The following is a 12,009-nucleotide window of genomic DNA, read 5'->3' as shown; positions in this document are numbered from 1 at the left end:
TCCCGGGCTGGCCTCAATTTGCCGTTGATACTTTGATTAGTTGAAACATGGTATAAAGTGTTTAATACAAGGGCAGACCTACACGTATGTACTGTACATGGTAGATCAAATATAATTTGTTCACATGCTATTTAACCACAATTCTTTGTGGAAAAACAAATTAGAAACCAGACTCAAGTTGAAGGAGTATCATGCCTGTGTGTACCTAGACTTGATGACAAGTCGTTAGGCGCTGCCTATTTGTGTGCCGTTCATGCAACAGTCACAGTGCGATTATACACATGCAACGGTCGTAGGATAGTGCGTGGCAGCTCTTGGATATCGAGGGTGTGTGTACCGTCTCCGTAACTGCACCGCGCTCCAACTGCACCGCGCTTAACAATTACCGTCTTGACTTCAAATCTAGTGTGTACAAAGTAGGGTAATTAGATGCTTGTTTAAAAATTGATGATGCCAGTAGTAAAATGTTATGCTTCGCTAATTTGTGAAGTATAGTTTGTGTTTGTCCTTAATAGCGTCTTTCCACATAAAAATTTCCACAATTCGCAATCACAAAATTGGAAACGGGGGGAATCACAAAGAAAATAAATTCAACTTTACAACTGGTTTATTTCATAAAAAGAAAACAAAATATAGTGTACACTACAGATGGTCCTTAGTCACAGAACAACGGCAGTTTTGAGCACTTGAATAAAACACTGAACTACATTATACCAATTTAGAACATTCAAACCTGTATTACTCCCTCAAACTAATGTTTTAAGTGGGCTCCTCTAACCTGCCCAGAACCATGATTTAAAATGGACTAACTGTACTTTTACTTTACAAATACTTTTAATGTTAGCTGTGGGATGAGTTGCCCTTGCATTGGCATGATTGCCATCATTGAGGTCAAACAATGTAAATGTGCAAAAGTTTCAGCCAATGGTAGGCTTTCCTTTGACCTCAGTGAGGGCATTGTTATCAGTGGGGGCACTGTTTAGGCTTTCGACGGACCATAAATGCAAGGGGTCTATTGTCATTATCTAAACCACAATTCACCTCCATTTCAAGGCAAAGGCTAATGCGTGTGCCAAAATGCAAATCAATTCATTACTTTTGCAACACTTTTTTTTAAAACTTATCTTCTGTTAGCACTAGGTCTACATGTAACTCAATTTAAATGAGCACCAGTGGTGTCATAGAACCTCAATGGGTTTAACCAACATACAGTATGCATCCAGCAACAATAAATGTTACACACATGTTCAGACCCCCCCCCCCCTAATTTATTTGTCTACCTCCGTGATATTACTCATGTTGTACAGAAACCAACCTTGACAACTTTCAGTTGTAATATTGCACAATAATTGAAACTTTAGAAATGGTTTCTTTTGTGTCTGGTGAAATGAATTAACCAGCCCTGAAGGTAATCGTGTGCACGTGCATGTAGGTCTGTTTGTTTGTGTCGGATTGCACACAGAGGTACACGTTACAATGTGTTATTTAATGGCCTTGTTTTTGACTTTTGCTCTTTGTTTGTGTCGGATTGCACACAGAGGTACACGTTACAATGTGTTATTTAATGGCGTTGTTTTTGACTTTTGCTCTTTGTTTGTGTCGGATTGCACACAGAGGTACACGTTACAATGTGTTACTTAATGGCCTTGTTTTTTACTTTTCCTCTTAAAGGGGCACCGCAATTTTTCCTCTTGTAAGTGGCACTTCTATATATGGGGGAAATCATTTAATGTATTAGTTTGAATTGGAACCTTGCAAGCAGGGCACCACAGCAAAAGCAAAAGGCCAAGCTGTTTTAAAGCAGAAAATACTGCTTTAAAAGTTTCTTTAATAAGCAACAAATTAGTGGGGCACTATTTGCAAAAATGGAAACTATATGGAGTTTTTGGCTGGTAACCAGTTGCTGTTAAGCAATGTTTTTCAGTGCTTAGTAAGTTTTATGCTTACAGGCTTTATTATAAATTGAGCCCAGGGCACCACAGCGTTTGCTGTGGGTGTCGTGGTCACTTAGGGGTTATTTCGAGGTCTGTTATTCATTATTTGAACATTGAAATGCATCATCAGCAGATGATTGTAGACATACCTTGTCAGTTTTGGATGTAATCTTTGAACCATGACCCAGTCAACAAACTTAAAGGAACACTTGCCTTGGATCAAACGAGTTGGTCTATAAAAAGCGTTTGTAACCGTTTTTTATAAAATGCATATGGTTGGAAAGATGTTTTAAAAGTATGATACAATGATCCACACAAGTTTGCCTCGAAATTGCGTGGTTTTCCTTTTACTGTGCGAACTAACACGGTCAGCCATTTATGGGAGTCAAAAATGTGACTCCCAAAATGGCTGACCGTGTTAGTCGACGAGGTAAAAGGAAAATCATGCAATATCGAGGCATGTTTGTGTGGATCATTGTATTCTACTTTTACAACATCTTTCTACCCATATGCATTTTTTTTTAAACGGTTACAAACGCTTTTCAAAGACCAACCTGATCGATCCAAGGCAAGGTGTTCCTTTAAATCTAGGCCTATACCACAATGACATGCAAATGCACCTTCAACAATCACAATTCCTGTTGGTTTTTTGATGGTTTATTTTGTCATTATCCTTGCAAGTTGTGTTATTATTTCCATGCATGTTGTTGTAAATACAAATTGCCAATATTGGGACAGTGTTTTAGAATATGACAGGGGTGGATTTCACAAGCTCGAGTTAGGATGAGTTACTCATCCTAGCTTAGGACTAGCCTCAAGTTTGTTACTATATATCTTAGAACTAGTCCTATGTTAATCCTAGCTCATTGTGAAATCAACCCCAGACCTCTTACAATGTATGTACCTTGTGCATTTCTTTGAAACACTGAAGCACAATTCTGTACAGAAATCAAACAATGTCAAATATCATACCCCACTGGTAGGCCCAATTTCATTTGAAAAAAAGCTGTTGAGCAGAAATGACAGCTCATCAATTTTTTTTGCTAAGCAAACAATGAGTAGGGCACCAGATACAACAATGTAAATTTTATGCCCTTTACCAAAGAGAAAATGCCTTGGTGCCCTTGCCATTTCAACAACAAAGCATGCATACAGGCCTGCTAACCCTAGGCATATGAGACTTCCTCTTTTCAGCCGATTTCCTCTGTTTTGGTTTTTATTTTTCTCTTTTTTTCTTCACTTTCTGTGTACAAAAGGATAGGAATACTATCTTTTCCTCTTTTTTTTTCTTGCCTGGTATTTTCTGTTCCTCTTTTTTTTCATGGATAGTAACTCACATGCCTGTAACGCTAACCCTAGCAAGTAAACCATCATGGGATTTTCAAAACTCCTGGTTGTATAAGCAGTCACTGTTTGTTCATATCTGGGAGGGGGGGTTGTGTACTAGTATGAACTGTATCATCTGTGAGGTTTCAGACTGAACAAAATAATGACTGACGCTGTACTTTAACTTTCAGTAATCTAAAGTGTTGATACAAATAACGAAACAATCTAACTCCCCATCCCGGGTTACGAAACACCAATTGACAGTGTAATGTCAGCACTGTTGTTTGGCACAGTTCTGATTTCCTTGCCTGACACGATCCCCGACCCTAACTTTCATTTTCGTTGAACAGGACCTTGACATATTGAGTTGACAATAACAACCCAGCAGCTGGTGTTGGCAGAGTGCCTACTTTTTGGCAAGTTGGCAAGAAATCCCCTGATGAAGGACTTATAAGAATCCCTAGATCATGGACAATGCAAAGGTTATGGTAATAAAATACACTAAAATGCCTTGGCTGTAGGTTTGAATGGTACATTGAGTTCACCACAGAGAAATTAGGTGCTAACCCCCATCCATTGGGGCCCCTATTTGTAAACTAAACCAGTGGAAGGAAACTTGTTCAAAAGGTTTGTTATGGTTTTCAGGTGTTTACTGTTGAAGTGCACAAATGTCACCATTATAGAATTGTAGCTTTCAGGGATGGACACATTGCCTTCAGATTGGGTGTTTTGGGCAATAACAAGTCTTTGTTATGGTTGAAAATCATGGTAGAAAATACCATAAAGCAGCTGGTCCTTGCACTATGAATATACACAATTCACACAAATCCCTTGAACTTGTGTGGTTTTCCTTTGACTTTTTATGAACCAAGTAGCTACACGATCCACCATTTTGTAGACACAAATTTTGGGATACTCAAAGTAATAGACCATGTTTTGACTCTGTAAAGTCTTTATTGAAGGCTAAAGGAGAAAGACCCTTCAAGCGAGAAAGACACTGCTTGGATAAAAATTGTTGGCCATTACCCAGTCAGTTTCCCTTGTGGTTGAATATATTGATGCCTTACATAGGTGTTACATAACAACATCAAGCAGTGTTGTACCCATGCAGCTCTTGCTTCGCCCATAATTGGGATGGAACACACTGGGTTGATATATGACAAGACACAGGGAGTTCAAAGGTTCAGCCGTCTCATGATAAATATAATAAATTATTAAAACCACAATGTGGTCCTTGGTATATAACAGTACAATTAATGTGTAATCACGTTAAATGCAATGATATCACAGACTGCAACATCTGTAATCTTTTTGTTTGACTGAAGTGCCTGGTGTTAACCTCAAAAACCACAGTTCATATTTACCTAATGATAATCCATGCTTTATCTTGCTTTATTGGCCCTGGGGGTCCGATAACAAATCTTGTAACCATTTTACACAATACCTGGCAACTAACTAAAGGTAGACAACTGGAAATTCCAATCAAAAAGCTTACTCCCTCCCTTTATTTTGATACTCTGTTGACATAACTGACCAACAACACTTAAATTATAGTGAGAAAATGCAACTTTACACATGTAGAAACAATGCAGTGGTTTTTGTTATCTTAAAAGTATTATTTCATTCATTTAGACATAACAAATTTATACTACTTTTTGTTAAGTCCCTAGATATGATTAGTGAGGTTACCCTTCAAAAAAAAAACATCCAATAAAGAATTTATATTTCCCCCAGAAAAAAAATGAGATTTGGCAAAATATAAATATTCCAAATATGAAGCTTGCGGGCTTCGGTTTCCCCTTCTTGATAGGTTTACAGACTCTGTGTATTAAAGGACTGGGTTTGGACAAAATGTGGAGATTTTCTTTACCTGCGAGGGTAGAGATTGATATTGTGTATAAAAAAGGCTTCGGAGCACTATGACAGCTCCTCTAGGTGGTATACTCCCCAGGGAGCTGAGAGAGATTAATGGGATGTTTATTGGCCCAATGACCAGAGCACCAATGTAAAGCACATTGATATGGTTATTGTGAACTGCGCATTAAGAATTTGTTATTTTTGTTGACTGATTTACTTCTCTCAAAAATTCGGAGACAATTTTAAATTAAAACACATTGCTCAACTGAAGATGAATCCCAGATCAATGGTTAAAGATACTAAACCCAGGTCAAAATTCCAGTTGAACCTAGTTAACTGGGGTCAACTGGTTCAACTGGATAGTGATCAAACTCGTCCATTTTCCATATTATCCAACTGGTTTGGACTAGGTTTAACTGTGTTTAACTAGGTTGAAACTATAAACCAGTTGGTTTCTGTCCATTTTCCATATTAAACCAACTGGTTTTAACTGTGTTTAACTAGTTTATCAACTGGTTTCAACTAGTTCCAGTTAAACCCAGTTTAACTAGGTTCAACTGGAATTTTGACCTGGGAAGACTGTGTGTCAAAGACACTGTACACTATTGGTAATTACTCAAAATAATTATTAGCATAAAAAACCTTACTAGGTAACAAGTAATGGAGAGCTGTTGTAGTAGTATAAAACATTTTGAGAAATGGCTCCCTCTGGAATAATGTAGTTTTTGAATTGATTTCGAGACCTCAGCCGAGGTCTCAAAAGCACACAACTTGTGTGACAAGGGTGTTTTTTTTTCTTCAATTACTCTCTTGCAACTTTGACGGCCTATTGCCGAGCACAAACTTTCACAGGTTTGTTATTGTAATGCATATGTTTGGATACACAAAGTGTCTTTGACAATTACCAATAGTGTCAAGTGTCTTTAAAAGGTTTTATTAATAATATTAGTAATGTGGCTAATCTTTACAGTAAACATTATAAACTGATGATAATACAGCCTGGGTGGATAAATGTTTCTGTGTCATCCAATGGCCGTGTTAATCACATCTCAGTTATTCATTTTTTGATAGGGTAAACCATGAGTAGGCATATATACTTTGTGATCAAGAGCATTGATGCTCCCGCTATGGAAACATTGTTCTTAAAGTTCCCTAGTGTCAAAGTCGGTTTTGATATCTGTTGTACAATTTTTTTTCTATGAGTATACTGACAGAAATATTGTTGTTGGTCCAACTACTAATGGGATATTTAGGATAAGCCAAAAAAGGGTTCAGGCATAGCTAGGTCAATTTTACAGTTGGGTTGAACCCATAGAGTTATATATAAGAACTAGAGGGCGCACGAGTGATGCTTCGTGCACAAACGCCACGGGACCGCAAGATGACAAGCGCTTCATTCTGCACGCGATGCTGTTTGTTCAACTTACAAAATGGCCGCACAAACACATGCTGTGAGATAGCTGTTTTGTCAACTGTTTTGGCCGCCTGCTCGCATACCGGGGCGCGTATATAGGCCAGTGGGCGCTCTAGTTCTTATATATAATTCTATGGTTGAACCCTGCATTTCGGAAGCTGCACCAAGACCCGGGCAACGGATAAACTTATCGCCATGGCACATCTGCAAGCGCTGCCTGCCTCGTTTACAGGCACAATCTCATGGCTATGCTTACAGCCAAATTTTCTGCTTGCTCGGCACCTGGCGAATTTCTGCACTAGCTGTGTGTGCGTAGAATGCCTAGTAACATGGAGTACGGACACGCACAATCCAAAATTCCCTGCTCACTGGGTAAAACACGCTTGATGTAAGCATGGAGGAAGATGATGTAAGCACAGAATTCCCTGCTAACGCAAGCACAGAATTCCCTGCTTCCGCAAGCGCCGATTCTTGGCTTAAATGGTAAGCAGAGCGATGAAATTGAGCCCTTGTCTGCCCATAGCGGTAAAGACTCACTTTATCCATTGAACAACATCATGAATTTGTCTGCTGTTGGTATTTTAGAATTAGCTCATGGTCGTAGATGCTGTAATGTAATTGCTTGAACCTGCTTGAACTGCACTGCCATCTTTGTCCGTACTGCACTCAAATCCAATCTTGGTAGGCATTCGAGAACCTAGAGACATCAACGAGACAAGAACAAACGGTTTTAATATTTCAGGAAGATTTCAGTTGACACCAGGGCCTAATTTTTTAAAGCCCTTATTGCTAAGCAGAGTATAGCTTAACAGAAACAGAATACAAGCCAAAATTGTTGTGACATTGTTGTGGCTCGATTTTTGCTTAGCAACAGATTTTGTCAAGCTTTACAGCTTCATGAAACTGGGCCCAGAAAAAAACTAATATGGCAAAAATGTAATCTATGCGCCCAACAGCTATGTGCCCAACAGCCCCAAGCTGATGTTAATGTTCCCATGGCACATTTGCAACTTGGACACTAAAAAAGTAAATGTGGTGCTAGCATAGCACAGAAAGTTTCCCACAGACTTCAACATTTTCTTATAGAAGTCCCCTTTACAAAATGAAAATGGCCCCTGCCCTTTCAAAGATGAAATATCAAGCCTGGAATTTCATGTATTGAGAAACAATTCCATTGAAGCATGATTGAAGTAACCAAACCTCCAGGGGATGTCACTCTTGGTGAAGACTGTGAAGATGAGATTACCAAGTTGTTTATTGCCATACTATAATGAGGTTTACACAGGGACAATGGAGTGAGTGCACTGGCACACATGTGAATCCTACATACAAAGTAATGAACAACACTCCACTCTCTTACACCATAAATACTGTCCTTACTCTATGCTTACACTAAACTCTTTTCACACTACATAGCTAGTTCTTGGATGGCTGACCTTTATTTACAAAAAGAGTGACAAGGCAGCAAGATACTATACAGGTAGAGTGACCATGGGAAAAGAGCTTTTGAATTTATAACAACAAAAGCTAACACAAGTTTTTAAGATGTGCCTCGTTTTCGTCATAATGTATTTATAAGACAAAGGCTATATAATTGCATTGTGAAACAATACTCTAAGTAAGTAAGGTTTGCATGTTATTTCTACCTCCATGGTGACACCATGTAAAAAATCTCTTTTGTGAGTAGTGGTTTCTCTGAGACGAGCAGGTTTGTTCTGCTCACAGTTTTCTGACTCTGGGCGCCTTCTGGAGAAATCAAACTACATGTATTTATACATCGACACGTAAGCCCATTACTAACCCCCTTATAAGAAAATTATTTTAAAAATTATAGAACAATTATAAAAAAAAATTGAATTAATTTGTTTAATTAAAAAACAGAAAATGCAATCTTCATTAAATAACAGTTTTGATGCGTTCTTTCCACTTTCATTGGGCTATGTACACATCATGCCTGCAGGAAGTGCAGGCTACTGATAAGCCCTTGCTAACTCTATAGATATAAACATTCCATTTCAAGAAATAAAAAAGTGAGCTTTCTACAATTTGAAGGCAACTTCAATGCTGAGTTTCTACACCCCCCCCAAGCAAAGATCAAGTTGGAGTGTGCAACCCTTAAATAAAGTTATTATAAGCTCTACTCCTGGCATTATTGACTTGATTCCATAATCCATTCAGCCATGGCTTAACACGAACATCCAACTGAGACCCAAACAAACCAGAGAAGAGAAGCTTCTGGAAATATTGACAGCAAAGGATACAAAGAAATTGTGTAACAACTGGCTAAACACAGCACCATCAATAGGGGTACTCAACCGAATGTTATGTTTGTCAACAATGAGCGCATTTCCCCCTCAGATCTTGTTAATACTATGTAAACCATGTAGGAAATGCTGTAACCCCAATCTCACATCTTATTTCATTGATATTAAGAAAAAACATGCACTGAACTTTCAAGGGAACTGTCTCTACCAATCCTTCTTATTGGGGGCACTTTCAAATGATCCAATCTAACACAAACCATTACCAAGCAGTTATAAGCATGGAGGTAGAGATAAGCATTGAGGAGGTTCATCCATGGTACCAAGCAATAATATAAGTCAATTGATCCAGCCATGCATTGTAATTCGTTTATTCACTGCTTAACTCTAAAACCCTCTATTGCTACCACTCACTGGGCTCCAAGGCCCCTACCAATCAATTCCTAGTATTGGAAATCTTGTTTGTTTTCAACTTTTTTCCTTCCCTTAGCACAACATGTGCGCACTTACCATTAGCATACAATCACTTTTGCAGCCTTTTAAAAAACTTGTTTGGGACATTCCATCAGTTGATTTCTCCCCCCCTCTGCGGCCTTTGCACAGCTGATTGGACTCCAGTGAAAGGGGTTTTGAGTTTGGGTGCTTGTCTTAAAGGGGAATGTCATTCCTTCAAAGGATAAACTGATAAGTGTGCATGAGGCATTCACTGTTCCTGGTTTGATTAGTAGCATATTGTACCACAGCACCTTGTAAACCATTACATGGTGCTATAAACAGAACAGGAATAGATCTCATAATTCAAACGTAGTCCCACATAACTTGCAGGAAAATACTGTATGTTATTAATTGTTAAAGCACCTTGAGTGTCACCGAGTGACAGATATGAGCGCTTCATAATAAGAAAGTCACTATTAATATTATTATTATCTAAGGTGATCATTCAATGGTTCCAGGCCTCTCTTGAATGCCGAGGTAAATGCAAGATTCTCATGATCTTTATCATTTGTCACAACATTCAATTTTTTTTTACTTTTGTCTGTTGCACTGCACCCCAGGAAAAATATTTTGACGGACAGCCTTGTTGGACAGGAAATTTCCAAACATTTAAGTTTCAGTTAGAATGTTTATGGAGCCCTCCATGGTTTGTTTTAACACTCCCGCTCCAACCTTTTCCTGTGCACTGTAAAAAAGATTCATTATCAGGAACAACAATGAACCAACTTGTGTATACAATTTAAAATTTCATCACAGTATATAATGTAGCACAGAAATTAGGCCACTCAATCTGAAAGATACTTTACTTATTATCTACGTTTAAAGTATCATGTTTAAAACAAATTCATTAGATAACAGTAAAATATTTTTTTTCTTTGTTTCTTTCTTTAAATCAATTGATGAAAAGTTGCAATGAAGTAAAATGGGTTAACACTCAAGAAGCTGATGTAGTGAACAATAATAGTAACGACATGTCAGAATTGGCACTTCTGGCACGAAAAAGTAGTTGGGAAGTTTTGAAAGGGTAGGTTTTTAACAGTCAAACTTTGAAGTGCAGTAAGGAGAAAGCACCCCAATCTTGAGAGCAAAATGTACTTTTGTATATATACATATTCTCTTTTACTGAAGTTGTCAACAGTTTTATTACTAACTTCACAATGCAACCAAGAGCTTCATGTTGTAAATCCCTTTAAAGTTTCAGCAACTCTGTTTACGTGATGGTTTCCTCACTCTAGAGCTATACACATAAACAACAGCCCAGGGGATGCTTGAACTTTGGGGTTGGCAACAGCATGCTAATGAATATTCAAGCTTGTCATCTATGACGAGGTCAAAGTCAACCAATCAGACGGTAGTAAGGGAAAGTTGCTGAATATAGCTCCTGTTACTGGGTAACCTTGGCCATCATAAAACACTCAGTGTACTTGAATAGTGTACTTGAATCATAGAGAAATCTCTGTGTACTTAGTTGAATGGAAGGACAGTTTTAAGACCAAGAGTTTGCAAGAAAGTTCAATGTAGGACTTTGCTCTGGGGATTATGATAATGTGATCAAGGTGGATGGGATGAAATTGAATTCCTAAGGTGATCAAAAAAAGTACTCAACCTTGGTACACAGTAGGCATTACCAAGGACCAGTGATTATAGTAGATATTCTGCACAAATCATTGGATATAAAGTAACAAATTCAGTGGCATAGTATTTTTGTTCTGTAGGCTCATTTGACTTTTCTTTTTTAAAAGCACAAAGGTGCAGCATTGACTTTAGGGTAAGTTTAGGGTAAAATGTGGCTTAATGGCTCATTTATGCAGGACATTTTGATGCGTCCACAATAGCTTTAAAAACATTTAAGCTTTTGAAAATAAACTAAACAAAAAACATTAAAACTGTTATAAAATGCTCCATTTCTTGAGAATAGTCTTCCTGTGAATATTCGCCACTGGCTAGTTCTTTACACTGTGTTAAGTCTCCGTTAGAATTTTGTTTGAAGCTGCTAAATTGTTATCTGCTTACTTGTAATTGTATCTTATTGTTTATACTTGTTGTAGTTTTAGTGTTCTCTTTATGCGCCTATAGGCTTTTTCAATTAGGTGCTTAACCAATGTCTATAAAATTATTATTATATTAACAAGTGTTGATACATGTACTTCAAAAATTTCAGGTTTTGTGACCAAGATTTTTTTTTTGAAGAAGGCATTCAAGTACAGCAGTTCACAAGAGGTCAGCAAACTTTCAGTTAAGTCAGGCTTGAGAACCAGCTGTTGACATTGGAAACACAGCTTTGTCTTCGCTCATGCTCTAAATACACAGGAAGTCCTGTGCATGAAGAAACATTGTTATTTGTTAATGTTAGCTCAAGGTTTCTTTGTTTGTCGCAACTATCGTTAAAGGTTTCTAAATTTTTGAAATACAATTGCCCAACAAAAGGATGCTGTTGCAACATACCATTGTAAAACGAGAGTGAATCTTGCATTGAGGTTACATACATTTAGTGCAAAGGGTTGGCTATTGTAAGCCAAGGTTTTTCAGCCAGGAGTTGGTTATTAAAGGGTGTCTAAACTCGCTTGAAAGTTACTTGAAGGCAGTGGACACTTTTGGTAATTACTCAAAATAATTATTAGCATAAAACCTTACTTAGTGACATGTAATGGGGAGAGGTTGATAGTATAAAACATTGTGAGAAACAGCTCCATCTGAAATGACAGTTTTCGAGAAAGAAGTA

Source organism: Asterias rubens, chromosome 12 (genome assembly GCF_902459465.1).
Source record: "Asterias rubens chromosome 12, eAstRub1.3, whole genome shotgun sequence".
Lineage (NCBI taxonomy): Eukaryota > Metazoa > Echinodermata > Asteroidea > Forcipulatida > Asteriidae > Asterias > Asterias rubens.
Note: the sequence above shows the minus strand (reverse complement) of the source record.